Below are 16722 nucleotides of genomic sequence, written 5' to 3'. Positions count from 1 at the left end.
CTCTGTGTGTGGTCTGTAGCAAGAAGTTTGCAATTTTTAAAAGTAAAGCAAAACTTAAAAAAATGCTTTTTTAAACTAAAACCTGAACACTGCAGTGCTCCATGCAGGCATGGTATAATCTGTAGCAACCGTTTTGTTACATTTGTGGCAAACAGTTTGCTACAACTTATAAAAAAAAAAAATAATATTATTTTAATAAAATGCTGACATGTCAGGGCAGGACACAGAAACAGGACCTGAATGGCTGGACAGGAGAGAGGTGTGTGTGTTTGTGTGTGTTGTGTATCTGGTCACCTGGTTAGTGCGTCAGCAGGAGGAGCATCTGTTTTTTTTTTCTCTCTTCAATGGATAAGATGGGGTGGGGTGCATCTGTAAAAAGCCAATCAGCTTAATATGGGTGCTGGTTCATGGTACCAGCACAGGGTGTTGCTTGAGCCAGCTATGGTTCTGCTGTATCTATTAATCTTGGTCTTTTCCAATTCGCATCTTTCATCGTTTTCACACAATATTGTATAAGCATGTTCATAGGTTCATAGGTTCATACTAGGCTATCTGCCCGAGGGCATTTACAAGCCTAGCCCATAGTTTTGTGGCTTACGCCACCCCTTTAGTATGGGGAACTATCCCCATTATTTTGCTGTGCCTCTGTCGAGCAGTGACACTGAGGTAATCCCTGGGGTATATCTGCGATCTCCCATCCATTGGTCAAGATTTCTCTTGAACAAGGCCAGCGAGGTGCTCTGCCTCACATATACCGGGATTTTATTCCACAGCATAGGGAGTCTTGCCGTGTCGAGGTTTAAGTCTCCCGCCCTTGTGGCTCTGACGGATCTAGATTTTTTGAGGTGCAGCATATTCATCAAATCTGGGTTTGACATGGCCTTGTACGTTAGGCAAAGGTCACCTCTGAGCAAGCGGTAAGCGACTGAATAGAGCTGGAGTTCTTTCAGTCGGGCAGCATAGGACAGATGTTTGAGACCCTTTATCCTTTTGGTGAGGAACTTTTGTGGTCTCTCCAGCGGCTGCAAGTGTCGGGTCAGATACATTCCGAATGGGGCATTGTACTCAATCATTGGTCTGATGAGTGATGAGTATAGGGAGACTATGACCTCCCTTGATCTAGATGAGATTCCCTTCATGATAAGGTGGGCAATGTAGAAGGTCTTCCTAACTACTTTAGCTACATGGGTGTCGAATGACAGACTACTATCAACCTGGGTCCCCAGGTCCCTGATAACTTCTTCTGTGCTCAGTGGATTGCCACCTATTTGGTAGCTAGGGGTAACCTTGTTTTTCCCGAAGGGTATGACTATGCATTTTTTGGCATTTAACTTTAGGCCATGGCTCTGGCACCAGTTATCCATTTCTGTGAGACCCTTCTGAAGGATATCTGTGTCAGATGTGTTTTCTACTATGGCGCCCAGTTTGCAGTCATCTGCAGACTTTGTCAGCCATAACTCTCCTGTGTTTGCTTGTACTTCAGAAAAGTAGATGCCAAACAAGAGTGGGCCCAGGACTGAGCCCTGTGGTACACCACTTGTGACAGGCTTTGAGTCTGACATGGCGCCAGCAACTCTGACCCTGTGGGTTCTGTCACTCAGCCAGTTTGCAACCCATCTTGTGATGTATGGGTTAACATTTAAGCTGATGAGTTTTTCAATGATACCCGAGTGGGGTATTGTATCGAAGGCCTTCGCCAGATCGAGGTAGGCTGTATGGACTGCCTTTCCCTCATCAATGGCTTTGGTGACTGTTTCGAAAAAGTCAACCAAGTTTAGAAGGCATGATCTGCCTTTGACAAAGCCAAACTGGGATGGATCCAAAGTCTGCAAATTCCCTATGTCTTTATTTATGAGGTCCATTATGATCCTCTCCATGGCTTTGCAGATAAGGCTTGTCAAGCTAATGGGCCGGTAATTTCCAGGGTCGGTGGAGGCACCGCCTTTGTGAAGTGGGACCACAGTTGCAGTGCGCCACCCCTGGGTAATGCATCCAGAGGTAAGACTATGATTAAACAGCTGTCCTAGCTGTGGGTTTAATTCCTCGTTGAGTTCGTGGAGCACACAGCCGGGGACACCATCAGGTCCCATGGATGCTGTGTTTTTTGCTTTGGAGAGAGCAGTTCTCACTTGGGCGTTGGAGATGTTTGTGGGGCTGCAATCGCTTGGTATAGATATCTCTCCTTTTGGGGGGGGAGGGGAGGGAGAAGTTTGCACTGAACCTGTCAGCCAGTATGTTGGCAATGTCTGTAGGATCAGTAATCTTCACATCATTTTGAACTAGTTCTGAGCATATCTGGGAGTTTCCTCCCAGGTTTCTAACATAGCTAAAGAAGGCCTTATAATTGTCTTTTGAGTCTTTAGCTATTTTTCTCTCAAAATTTGCTTTGGATGATTTCATGAGAGCTCTTAGTTTTTTACTTATAGTGATCAAGGGTGTCTTACCTTTTAAGGATTTTGCTCTATCTTGTAGTAGCTTCCTCCTTTTGTTGTAGAGTTTGTTTATGGCTGGGGTCCACCAGACTGGACGCTTGCCTTTGGTACAAAGAGTCTTTGTTTTGCTTGGGATTGCCTTATCCATGCAGTCCTGCAGGTGCTGGTAGAAGGCATTTGTAAGTGATTCAGCGGCTTGAGTACTGTTTTCCCGCTCGGGGCCTTAAAGGAGACCACACTAGTCTTTAGAAGTGTGAAGTCGGCTTTCGAGAAGTTCTTTACTGTGGTCTTTTTTATTTCAGGTGGGGGTGGGATGAGGACCTCCAGCGAGATTAGTTTGTGATCTGATCTCACCAGTGAGGGGCATGTAGTATTCTACTCTACATTAAATAAAAAAAACACTGATGTACGAAACATCAGCACCTAAATGTCGACTAGCTACTGCTCATGCTTGTAGGATTAACCTCAGAGCACACACATTTAAAATCCAAGTGTTTGTGCAGGGGGCAAGCCTAACTGCACCTCCTATTCACTCTGCTAATTATATATTACTGCTTGCTGTAACCTCTACACTACTGTTGTGTTTTAATACTGTTGAAAATCGCTCTATAGGCGCCTGCCTTGAATCCGGACTACTGTCCACAATTGCATAAGGGCGATGACTATAATGGAGCGTATCTGGTACTTTTTGTAACTTTCTCTCCACTGCTTAATATTGTACTTTGGGCGTTCAACGATACACTAGTTAGACAGCCCAGTGGTAGCGTTCTTCGAACCGCTCACTGTTAGCGTGTCTCTGAGTGAATTGTAAAGTGCCTTCAGTGCCTTTTTACAACGTTCACCTAGCAGCGATTTTCGCTCGGCAGGCTCTTATTCATCTTTTTCTTAAGTTATTGCTAGCTAGCGACCTAGACCTACCCCTGTAACTTAGGCGCCCTGACTTTGAGGGGTACAGTAGTATTATGATACATTACCTGACTATCATATTATGTGCCTAACTCAACTGTTACACTCCTTATAACCGCATATAACTTTATATATCCCTCATAATCTTCTCTATAACTGATTTTCTCCCCTTGCTGCGACCTTTTGGCAGTGTCCCTCCCTAGGCAGCCTCCACGTGGTCTCCCATAATATATTACTGGCGTTCTTGATGGGCTATAGCATAGTAAATGTCTGAGTGCTAAAGTATCTTACCTATGGAATGTATTGCTCATTGCTGACTTTAGAACTGCCTAATATCTGTGCTGCATTTTTGTTCAAGTATATTTGACCTACTATGAAGTAGAATTTATTTTTAACACATATTCCCCTTTGGGATACTGTAATACTTGACCTAGATCCATGACTTTTTATTGCTGTCTTTACCCTTATGTTCTGTGGAAACTGGTTTGACTGCTTGAGGCCTATGCTTACTTTATTGATTGTATCCAGTCATAAGGATAGATGCTGCTTGCCTATACATTTATTCTAACTAGACTGCCTGATACCTATGCTTAGTATATTGATTGTATCCAGTCATTAGGATAAATACTGTTTGCCTAAACTTTTATTCTAGCTAGTAACTACTGTTAGATTTGTTCCTTGGGGACCCCACTGTATGTCTTTAGCAGTCTAGCTACTCTGCTTCATACAGTGTGCCCTAGAGTATATCCCTGTACTGTTCTTTTGTTTTGCTAGGATTTAAAGCAACTGTGCTAGTTTTTGTTGTATTCACATGACTGATTAACAATTTATTTTTTCCTTTGCTTGTTTTTTCTTTCTCTCTCTACCTTTGACTATTAACAGATTACACACCTGGGTTCCTGCCCTTCCCTAACCTAAGAGGCCCTGTGGACATCTTTTAAACACCAGAAATCCTGAATAGGATTAGACATCCTCTTAACAGACTGTCCTCCCAGATTTTTTGTGGAAAGTATGTCCTATCATTGTACTGCTTAGCTTTACTCACCAGGACATTTTTTTACTCCCCTGCCAGGTAAACCAGCAGCCCCCCCCCTCTAGATTGGCCTTTTGTTGGTCCCCTCTCCTTCACTCCCTTTTTGCCTTTAGTCCATATAATCCTCTCTCTCTACCCCATCTCTTGCTCTTTTTTCTTGGTTAACCCCCTGCTTGCTCTGTCTGATATTCTTTCCTAACCTGGCCACTAGGTGGCGCCCTTCTTACCACAAATCATACTACTACATTTTCTGAGTATCCCACTGCAAATCTTACTGTCCTTTCTTGTTCCTTAGTCTACCTTTGTCTCTTACTATTTCTCTCAGGAGCAACTCCTCTATCTTACCCAGCACTATTTCATTTACCCCCCACTTACCATACAATCTCCTCAAACTCTCTACTGTTGAGCTCACCCTTACCTTTACACCTGTTTCTCTCTTCTTGCCTGATTGTTTTCTGCAACTTTTTGTCCTGTTCTTCCCCGCTCCGTTCGCTACGCTCACTCCGCTCCCCACCCTACCCCCAATTCCCACCCACCCCCAGGGGTCCTACCTTTAAACTTAATTAGACACACCCCTAATTAGCAAATTACCTATCTCTACTTCCTGCACATCTACCACTTAACTCCCTACTCCAAACACCACACCCTCTCTTTTATCTAAACTATACTACCTCACCCTATTATTTTACACCGTGTAGTCCTTCACTTACTAACCTTTCACTCTATAAAAACATGCCTTTAACCCTCAACTCAATCATTCCTCTTCTTCTACTTAACATCCTGCTTTACTACTACACTCTTACCTCCTATGAACATCTTAGGCTTAGCCAAACTCCTGTATTAGCCAAACATACTACAACTACACTTCCTCTACCTGACCAAACCCATATTAATATACTTTCAACCTGCCCCTACCTTCCCCCTCTCTACCATAAAGTACACCATTACAAATTCACAACCTCCAAACGGTTCTATATAATACCCATCAAATACACAAGTATCTTTCAAACCTCACAAACACTTTTATTAATACATGGGGACATCCACCCCAACCCGGGTCCCAATACCCTCCTCAATCCCACCCCTTCAAACCATACAGCTAACTATACTAGCACACCCTTCTCCACTGACTCCCTCTCTATTGCTCACTTAAATATTCGTAGCATTAATAACAAATTAACACAACTCCATGCCTTAATTGATTTCTATGCCTTTGATATCCTCTGTCTCACAGAAACCTGGCTTAAACCCAGTACCAAAGACAACGAATTTACTCCCCCAGGCTATAGCACCTTAAGGCAAGATCGTCTTAATAAAAAGGGCGGAGGAGTGGCCGTCCTATACAAATCACAACTTCAGGTAGCCTTAATTGACTCCTTGCCCCCCTCCCCAGGAAATGCTGAAATACTTTGCACCAAACTCCAAGTTAATAAATCCAAGGCTATAAACATAATATGTTCCTACATCCCTCCAGGCAAGAACATCAATACCCTGGAAAATATCCTTAGCTGGGCCTCCTGTAGCTTTCCCCAAGAAACCATAATCTTAGGTGATTTCAACATTGACTGGAACTCCTGCAAATCCCCCACACCCTCCACTCACCTTAATCTCTTTAACTATCATCAAACCATCAACTCCCCTACTAGAATAAATAAATCCACCCACAAACAAACCATTCTAGACTGGATACTAACCAACAACAATCCCCTCTCCTATAAAACAGGAATACTCCCTGACAATATCAGTGACTACCTCCTTACCTTTATCACTAAACAAAAATTCAACAATCCCAAACCAACTACTTTCCGTACCAAACATAACAAAACAGAATTCAACCTAGCATCCTTTCAAAATGAACTCAAGGAATACAAGTGGTCTACTCTAAAATACCTCCCAATAGATGAGGCTGTAACCTATTTCAACAATACCTTCCTACAAATTCTAAACCAACATGCCCCATCCCGCTTAGTCAGAGTCAAATCCAAAGCAGCCCCATGGCTCTCTAAAACAACTAAACAAACTATGAGCTAGAAATAAACTATGGTCTAAATGGAGGTCCACAAAAAAACCCAATTGACCATCAAAACTTCAAACAGCTGAGAAATAAAACAAAGAAGCTTACCATTCTGGACAAGAAAAAACTACCACCTTCAATACCAACAAAACCAACACCAAAACCCAAAACTATTTTGGTCAGGAATAAACAAACTACTCCATCCTGGCAACACCAAAACGCCTACCCCAGCTAGCCTAGCACAAACCCAACCTAACATAATAGCCGACACTTTCAACAACTTTTTCTCTCAAACAGTCACCTCACTTGCAAGTACCATGACTCCCCCCCAACCCTCCAAACTACCCCCACTCAAAACAGCACACACATGCTAAAGTTCAATACTGTCTCAACAACCTATATACATAAGCTTCTATCTAAACTCAAACCCTGCACCCCTTCTGCAGACAAGCTTCCAGCTGAATATCTGCAACTAGCTGCATCCGAGATAGCCTACCCAGTCTCCATCTTAATAAACAGAACCATAACTGAATCCAAAATCCCATCCTGTTGGAAAATCTCCCATATTATTCCCCTCCATAAAGGAGGAAACTCCAACGAACTCTCCAATTTTCGGCCTATTGCCCTTCTATCTCCTCTATCCAAAATAATGGAACGCTGCATTCACCATCAACTTCTACATTATCTCTTAAATAACAACTTGCTTGTAGACTCACAACATGGTTTTAGACCCTACCACAGTACTTCAACTGCCCTTCTCTCCTTCACTGACTCTATCAATAAAAACCGCAACAACAACCTGTTCTCCTCTGCACTATTCTTAGACCTCTCAAAAGCATTCGATATGGTCAACCATAAACTTCTCCTCGATACCCTGCAATCCCTCTCACTTGATTTACAAGCATTACAGTGGTTTGACTCATACCTGACTAATAGAAAACAAGCAGTCCTCTGGGACAGCCATCTATCCTCTCAACTCCCAGTTACTATCGGCGTCCCACAAGGATCCATCCTAGGTCCCCTACTTTTCTCTATTTTCATAAATAACCTGCCCACTTCCCTCCCGACATCCACTTGTATACAGTATGCAGATGATTCCACTCTCATCTGCTCTGCTTCTTCCCCAGCACAACTCCACACTGCTACCCAGGTGGTCTTCACTGCAGCAGAAAAATGGTTCCAACATATCTGTCTCCTCCTTAATCCCAAAAAAAACAAACTTCTACTGTTCACCCCTACCTCTAAATCCACCCCTATCACTTTTTCCATTGTATCGTAATGGCACTGTCATCCAACCTGACTTTTCCACTAAACTGCTAGGCGTAACCATAGACAATCAGCTAAATTTTGACTATCACATTGACTTAATTATCAAGTCAGTCAATAAAAAGATGGGTGCCCTTTACAGACTTAAGCCCTTCCTTACTGCCACTTCCCGAGTAGCTCTCGCCCAAACTCACCTCATTTCTACATTATTGTATGCCTCTCCTTCCTTTATCAATATATCTAAAGCTAATCTTCAAAAATAGAATACAGCCTACCACAGTATAGCTAGATTTGCCACTGGCTCTCTATTCCAAACTCATCACTGTCTTAACTTAAAAACTAAACTGGCTTGAACTTCCAAACCTAATACTACTACAGCAACTAATCATCACTTTTAAAATTCTACATTACCCTCCAACACACCCACACTAAATAAACTCATCACTCCTTATAAAAATCTCACTTCACTTAGATCAGCCAACAAGCTACTAGTTACTACTTTGAAATCTCATAATAAATCAGGTGATTCCTTATTTGCAAACACTGTCGGTTCTTACTGGAATAAACTCCCCACAGAATTGACCTCCCTAGGCTCATGTCATCTTTTCAAAAAACAGATGAAAACTCACCTAATAACTCACTGGCTATGCCCCTGCTCTAATCCTGACTGACCTCAGCAAATTTATTACTCTCCCAGTCTGCTCCTGTGTACTTTTGCTCTTCAGTTCTAACTTAAACTGACTTCCACAGTCCCTTTTTATACCTCCACTCTTCTGTTCTTAGTTCTGTTTGACTCCCCCTCTGACCACTCTGTTTTTTCTGTCTCTTGCGTCTATTAGCTGACCTCCTATAATCCTGCTACCTTTTACATTTCTCACTATCTTTGTTTTTCCCCCTCTCCTTTACCTACTGCCTGTTCCTTAGCCTCACTAAGTCCAGAATTCCTATACCTAACAGTAACTGTACTTTATTATTTCCTTTCTCTTTACATCATTTCTGCCTTTTACCTATCTCTAACCTTTTAATATCTTTTACACTACTAACCTGCCTGTTTAACACTATATATTAACCACTTTTATGCTTTCAGCCAATACCTATTTGTTGTCATGACTAGCTACTATGGATATTGTTTTAACTTTAAATTGTTTTTTGATACTGAAGCTTTTCTCCTCAGCCCCTGACTGAATTTTGATTGTCATCTAGTCAGATTTGTACATGAAAAAGGATTTGCATTTGTATTTTGCCGTATTATACTATATTAGTTTTAGTTTTATTTGTATAGTTAGTATTATTAGTGACTTCATATATTGTAGTGTATTAGTCTGATAGTGGAGCTTTTCTCCTCGGGCCTCTGCTGAAAATGGACATGTATCCAGCCAGACTAGCCCGGTTAACAAATGTAAAATAAAATAAAATAAATAAAATAAATAAATAAAATATATACTAACGCCAAAATCACTCAATCCACAGGGAAAGCAGATTGTCAGTCTCTCTCACCTAGACTTTTGAATGTTTTACTCAGACGTACTACATCTACATACATCTATCTATATAAACACACACACACACACACACTCATGTATATTTGTGAGTATATATATTTTTTCCACACACACACATTCATGTATATTTCTGAGTATAGATATTTTTTCCACACACGCACACACACACACACACACACACACTATTTACCTTTGATAAGCATCATCCTTTCCAGATGTAAAACTTCTACTTCCTCCTTTACAAAGATATTGAAATAACTAGTTCAAGCTAACCTTTTTACTTGTGGCAGTCCAATCACTTTCATTCCTCATATTTTAATGTGATAAAACAATCCATCCTCCGGAAATGGCACTACCTCAGGTGGATGCATAAAGAATCCCCCAGTACTTATAGAAAAAGTGTACAGGAACTTCCCAGTGCCTAGGACAATTTTGCCCTGCTCAGTATAAATACCACCTTTGCTCTCCTATGAAAGCAAACCAGACTAGTGCAAATAACACTGTAAACAAAACATTAATAAACATTTATCTCTTTATTACTGCCACCGTAAATTTTCTTGTACTATACAACAGTTCTGTAACTCAATTTATATTTACTCATACTATATACCTCCCAAGCAGTGGCTGAAATTGGTCCTCAGGGATCATACACACACAAGCACACACAAACATACACAAGCACACACACATAAAAAATACAATATAATCTATATACATGTATACACACAAAAAATACACTATAATCTACATGCATGTATATATACACACACACACATACATATATACCCTGATGTACTGGTTCTTTACAAAAAACTCAAAAGCAGTCTCACAAAGCAGTTCAGACTAAATAGCAAATGTACATCTGTTTTAATTAACTGCAACTACGAACAATGCCTGAACCTAGCAAACATTCAGAGTCATATTAACTGACCACAAATCTAAATAAAACGGGCAAATGGATTTTCTCATAAGAACTAGTTCTAGTCTTCCTTGTTTTCAGCAAGTACAACACATGCTAGTTTCATATGACAGCAGATTCCTTAATAAATGTTTATGGTAGTTTAGTAAATGACATGCAGCTGTGCATGCTATAAGCATCGGCTTCATGTAACAAAATGAAAGGTTTCACATTAAGACCTCCTGCAGTTTTTACATTAGTGCACCACTGCCTTAATGACATTTTAATGTAGCTTTTAGCAAACCTTCCTTCGTGATCTTTGACTCTACCACCAACCACCACGACATCTCAGAGTTAAAATACTGATTACCCAGGATGCCTCTGGTTTTCATGATGTTATCTCAGTTAAAACACAACACAGACGAAGAATGTGTTATTCACACAGCAATCTACTAACGCTGAAGATAGGTGGTCACAAAATGCAATGGAGGTTCATGTGTGATCTACCACAATTATTTTCACATAACATTTTCAGCACTGCTCTATTACAAGCTTGACATATCCATAAAAATAATACAAATGAGTGTTCAACTCCTGATGAAAAGAATTTACAGTCAAGAGAGAGTAAAATACGTTTTTCACAGGAGCTAATAAAATGGCAGCTCTCACTGTCATACAGAACTGAATGAAATCATATTATATGCATCATATTCCACACATCACTGTGACCGGCTTAAAAGTTCCAACTGGCTCCTAATACAAAGCAGAGCATTATTCAGAACAGACATATTCAAAATCCTGGTATTGAGTCATTGTCTCTCCTCTCAAACTCCCAAGAGAAAAAGGCTGTTCCTTTCAAGACAAAGATTGGGTACCTCCACAGAAGGAACAGCCTTCACAAAAAAGTACAGTTGTGTACACTTACCATAAATGTAGATGTTCGAGTGTATTCACTGTTGCAGTCATTACATTTGGGTTATCTGCTTTGCAGTAGCCCTCAGTCAGCTTGATTAACTAAGTCTTGGGTCCTGCATCAGTTGCTGTTCCTTCTTCCATGACATCAGGTCGTCAGGGATATAAAACATGCAGCTGACGCCATTACATCAGTTTTTCTTACCCCAGATGTCAGGGGACCCCGAATGGGAAGCAATTAAATCTATAATACAAGGAAATGCCTCCAACAAAAAAGCAAATACACCAAAAAGCTTTTTGAGCATAGTAAGTGAGAGTAGAGGAATAGCCAAAAGAAGAAAGGGGGCTGGCGGGAGGGTAACCAGGACTGCAACAGTGAACACACTCGAACATCTACATTTATGGTAAGTGTACACAACTGTACTATATTCTTCGTGTTTCACTGTTGCAGTCATTACATTTGGGTAGATTCCCAAAGCTAAGGCTGGGTTGAGGAATTTAAATAGAATTAGGACCAGCTATAAGGCCTTGCAAGACTGCAGAGGCAAAACCAGCTCTGGATGTGGAGAAGATTGGCAAATGAGAGAAGATTGGCAAATGATAATGCTTGGTGAAAGTTTGTACAGAACTCCAGGTAGCAGCTTCTAGGATGTCCCTTGTAGGGACGCCCCTGAGAAAGGCTGCAGAGGTAGATGCAGCCCTGGTTGAATGGGGTCTGATGCCCTGTGGGATACGTTTTCCATGGTGCTTATAGCAGAAATGAATGCAGTGACCTATCCATTTTGAAATGGTTTGCATTGAAATAGCTTTCCCCTCTGTCCCGGCAGCAAATGCCACCAGCAGCTGTTCAGATTTCCTTTGAGGTTTAGTCCTGTCCAAGTACAATATAAGTTGTCTGTGCACATCTAAGGAGTGCAGTATCTGTTCCCCTTTGTTCTGTGGGTTAGGAAAGAAGGTAGGCAAATGAATGGACTGATTAAGAGCCACACTGGATACCACCTTGGGCATGAAGGAGGGATAGGTTCTGAGGGACATCCTGTCCGCATGAAAGATGATGAAAGGCTCCACTGCCATAAGGGCCTGCAATTCAGTTAACCATCTTGCAGAAGTGATTGCTAAAAGGAAAGATGTTTTCCAGGAAAGGAATTTTAAATCTGCAGTAGCAGCTGGCTCAAAAGGAGGAAGAGTGAGTTTCTCCAAGACAAAGTTGAGGTCCCAGGCAGGAGGTGGCGCTCTCCTGGGTGGCTTTAAATTTTTGGCCCCACTGAGGAACTGCTTGAGCAGTGGGTGAGAGAAGAGGGGAGGTTCTGTGCTATAATGAGCTAAAAATGGCTAAGGCATGAACTTTGATGGAGGAAAAGGACAAGCCCTTATGAAGCATCTCAGTCAAATATTGTAGAATCTGAGGTAAACTGGGCACTGCTGTGCTCATCCATTGAGATTGGTTCCAGATATAAAATATTTTCCATTTTGCAGCATAAGATTTTCTAGTACTAGGCCTCCTTGCCTCTAAAATGATATCCATCACTGATTTACTGAGGGGTGGTAAATGAGAGATTAGGTAATTAGCCAGGCTGCTAGGTTCAGGGTTTGCAGCTGAGGGTGCAGAATCTGGTTCTCCTGCTGAGACAATAGGAAAGGAGTCTGAGGCAGGTGCCATGAGGCCAAGCGTGACACACTGCGCAGGACGGGGTACCAGTGTTGACGTGGCCAGTCTGGTGCAATTAAGATCGTCCTTGGCTTGTCCTGTTTGATCTTTAGTAGTACTTTGGAGAGCACAGGCAGAGGAGGAAAGGCATAAACTGATAGGTTTTTCCAGCTGAAGGATAGAGCGTCCCCTTTCCAAGCTAGTTTGTGGGGAATCCTTGCATAAAACTTGTCCAACTGATGGTTGTGGGGGGAAGCAAACAGGTCTATATCTGGGCTCCCCCATTTGTTTGTCAACATGTTGAAAATTCTTGGCTCCAGTTTCCGCTCGTGTGGGTCTATAAGGTTTCTGCTTAGTCCATCTGCCAGTGTATTTAGTTTTCCTGGCAGGAATTGCACCTGTAGATTCACTTTGTAGCTCAAGGCTGTGTTCCACAATACCATGGCTAGTCTGCAGAGGGGTTAAGAATGGGTACCTCCCTGCTTGTTTATGTACCACATGACCGTGGTGTTGTCTGTCTTTACCATTAGTTGTCCTGGAAGAATGTGGTCCTTGAAGGCTATCTATACAGCTAACATTTCCTTTTGATTTATGTGTAGGTGCATTTGACTTGGGTTCCATTTGCCCTGAATGCACTTCCCTGACAGGTGAGCCCCCATGCATAGTCTGATGCGTCTGTTGTCAAGGTTTGGGCTGCAGGGGGTAGTGTGAATGGTAGTCCTTTGTTTTGGTGGCAGGCTTCTGTCCACCAAAGGAACTCTAATCATAGTCAAGGTATGATAGGAATCATTGCTTCTAGTTCCTGTGAATGTTGACACCATAGGCTTTTGAGATACCCCATTGCAGTTTCCTCATATGCAGTCTTGCATATGGAATTAGAAGAATGCAAGAGGCCATGAACCCCAACGCTTGCAGTATTTGCCTTGCAGATAACTGGGCTTTTGTGGCCACTTGTTTGAAGTAGGTTGTCAAAAAAATCTGTTTCTCTGGCGTGAGGAAGCCATCTGGGAAGTTGTATTCAAGCTTGCTCCCAGGAAGATAATTTGTTGACAGGATACCAGGTGTGATTTATTTCGTTTATGGTGTACCCCAGACACGTTAGTACCCTTTGAAAAAAGGCCAGATGACTCAAAAGTATGTCCTGGCTTTCTGCTTGAATTAGACAATCGTCCACGTTTGCCTGCAAAATGCAATGACTGGCGCTAGGCACTTTGACTTATCTACTGCACCCAGGGTATTCACAAAGGGCAGTGCAGAGAACTGATAATGCATGTAGCCTGCTTTGAAGCGTAGGTATCTTCTGCAAGACTCCTGATAGGGATGTGCAGGTATCCTTCTTTTAAGTGTAGTGTTGCCGGCCATGCATCTTTGCCTAGCATAGGAATCTGCTGGTGAAGAGTCAGCATCTTGAATTTTGGAATCACCAGAAAGGTATTTAAGAGTAGAAAGGTCCAAGATAGGATGCCATGTGTTGCCTTTTCTGTCCCAGTAGTCAGATAGCTAACCGATGACATTTCTGGATAATTAAAACCGAGAACCGAAATATTTAGAGGCGAAAATATATCGACGACGGATAGTGCGCTGATCACATAAAGCAAAAAAAACGACAGCAAGGTACGCTGTGGTCAGGGTCTAGGCAAGGAATACAGTACGAGTGAAAATCTTTATGAGGTATTTACTTTCCACAAGTAATGCAATTATTAACTTTTACTGACATTGGTAAGGAGCAAGAAAAAGTTTCCCCAACGGGGTACTCAGCTTTAGTTGAAGACTTCGGTTCTGAAACTTGAAAATGAAAATTTCAGGAGTCGGCCGACCGGCACTTGTGAACTGCTTCTGCTTCGGGCACCGCACGGCAAGAAAGACTGATGTAATGGCGTTGGCTGCATGTTTTATACCCCTGACGACATGACGTCATGGAAGAAGGGACAGCAACCAACGCAGGACCCAAGACTTTGTTAATCAGGCCGGCTGAGGGCTACTGCAAAGCAGATAACCCAAATGTAATGACTGCAACAGTGAAACACGAAGAACATCTGTCACATATTGTTAAAAGTATCCAAAAGAACCTTCAAAACTCATTTAAGGTTCAATATTTTTCATCAATTACATCTTCAGAAATGAACAAAACAAGTAAACCGGACGGAACAGCACACAACTTATACTTATCTTCAGAAATGAATCTGATGCTCATTAAATAAATCACAAACTTTACAAAACAGATGGTTTAAGACTTCAGAGTGCATGTGTACAAAATATACCACTAAACAAAATCTATGCATACTAACGCTGCCTGATTCTTTTGATTTCGGCAATCATAAATTTCAGTTTCAGGCTCTTCAGCAAACTCCTACATGGCTATGTTGCTATCCTCAGCAGCACACACAGCATAAAGTAATAGTAAGCTGGGAGAAGTGAACAAAAAGTAAAACAATTAAACACTGCTACTACTGCAATGGTAACAAGAGAAAAAACATGACTTAAGAAAGTGTCTTTCCTTACCCACTCGCCTGACTACACAGACTACATATTTAGCAATGCAATACGTCAATTACAACACTGTACGAGAATATCACACCAGTTCTCACCAAAAGAACAATCCAGGGCCAAAAGCACTCATTTCTCAGTTGGAATTTGCATTACCTCTCCTGACTCGCCACTCTAGTAGCAACACCCAAAAGTCACAATTAGTAGAATATAAAATGTCATTTTGAATTCTTAGCAGGCCATTCCACACATCACTGTGACCTGCTTAAAAGTTTCAACTGGCTCCTAATACACAGCAGAGCATTATTCAGAATCCACATATTCAAAATCCTGGTACTTGGTCACTGCCTCTCCTCTCGAACTCCCAAGAGAAAAGGCTGTTCCTTACAAGACCCAGATTGTGTACCTCCACAGAGGGAAGAGCCTTCACACAAACTGCCTCAGGCACCTGGAACCACCTACGCTCTGAGGTAAGATCTCAGAACTCGACTAGAATTTAACTCTAAACTAAAAAGAGGACTTTAAGCATGAATTACAGTGTATCAGTTTCAGGAATGCACGTTAGGGAATAAGGAACACCACCACTGTCAGAGCAATCATTGTTCTCTGTCCTTTTACTGTGAAAAACATTTGAAGGGATCAAAATCCATCTTATGAATACTGCAAAAACTACTATTGCTTAAAATGTTGATGTAAATAGTGTAAAAAACAGAACTGGGTGAAAAAATGTTGCTTGCTGCAAATACCAACTTTTCAAATGTTAATCCTACTGCTAACCAAAGAATGATGTTACCAAAGTCTCTGAATACTACTTCTTTCTTAATGCTAGTTACACTCCTGAAATGCATGTCGCAACTTAATTTCTGTTTGCTACTCCCATGGAGCCTGGGTCATTGTTGAAAAGGTCAACTGACCAGCCCACCTACACAGTTATTCAATTTCAGTAAAATAAAATAAAAAAAAAATAAATATGTGCACTAGTATCTCTTCTAGCTGGACATCTATAAGAAATGGCTGATTTTATATTATGCAGCAGGGATTACACTGGCCATGAAACTTGATGCTTTCCTTGTGTCCAAAACTTGTTAAAATTATTCTGACCAAGTCTGCAACAGAAGTGTGTATGGAATAAAAACTGAACAGCTTAGCCAACAAATTATGGAAAAACAGAATAGCAGAAGCACCTCAAGTTCAACTGCAGACTCTAGGAGGATGACGACTTACTGACTGTAATTTCTCCAAGTCCACTAACATGAACCCACATGACTGAAAAACACTTTCAACAATGTGAATGTACAAAGCTTTTGTGCATCCTGCCATGTAGAGACAGAAAGCCACACCTCCCCAATGTATACAAATTAACTCCATAGTCACAACAGTAGAGAAAATGGCAAAGTTAATGAGCACTGAAAGCAGGCTGTAGCAGTATTAACTCTCACTACTTGCACTCAGAGAAATTACCTTCACATATGACCTCCTGTTCCTGTTTGCAACTGACTCCACTGCTACATATCAAAAAAATGACATTTGATCAAGACTTCAACAAATATGTACCAAAGCCACTTCAGAACATATAAAAATTCCCCTTGGCTTTAACTGTTGTAACTCTGAACTAAAATGAACA

The 16722-nt window shown here is 41.4% G+C and overlaps 1 protein-coding gene across 6 annotated transcripts in view; it reads right to left on the bottom strand.

Moving 5' to 3' along the window:
• The window catches only part of PPP3CA (protein phosphatase 3 catalytic subunit alpha), a 2125362-nt gene that overhangs the window by 976109 nt on the left and 1132531 nt on the right, over window positions 1-16722 (bottom strand). The window lies entirely within an intron of this gene.

The sequence above is a fragment of the Protopterus annectens genome, chromosome 2.part1 (assembly GCF_019279795.1).
Source record: "Protopterus annectens isolate FY-2018-M chromosome 2.part1, PAN1.0, whole genome shotgun sequence".
NCBI classification, from domain to species: Eukaryota; Metazoa; Chordata; order Ceratodontiformes; family Protopteridae; genus Protopterus; species Protopterus annectens.
The sequence above is the reverse complement of the archived record's forward strand: the minus strand, read 5'-3'. Positions and strand labels throughout refer to the sequence as shown.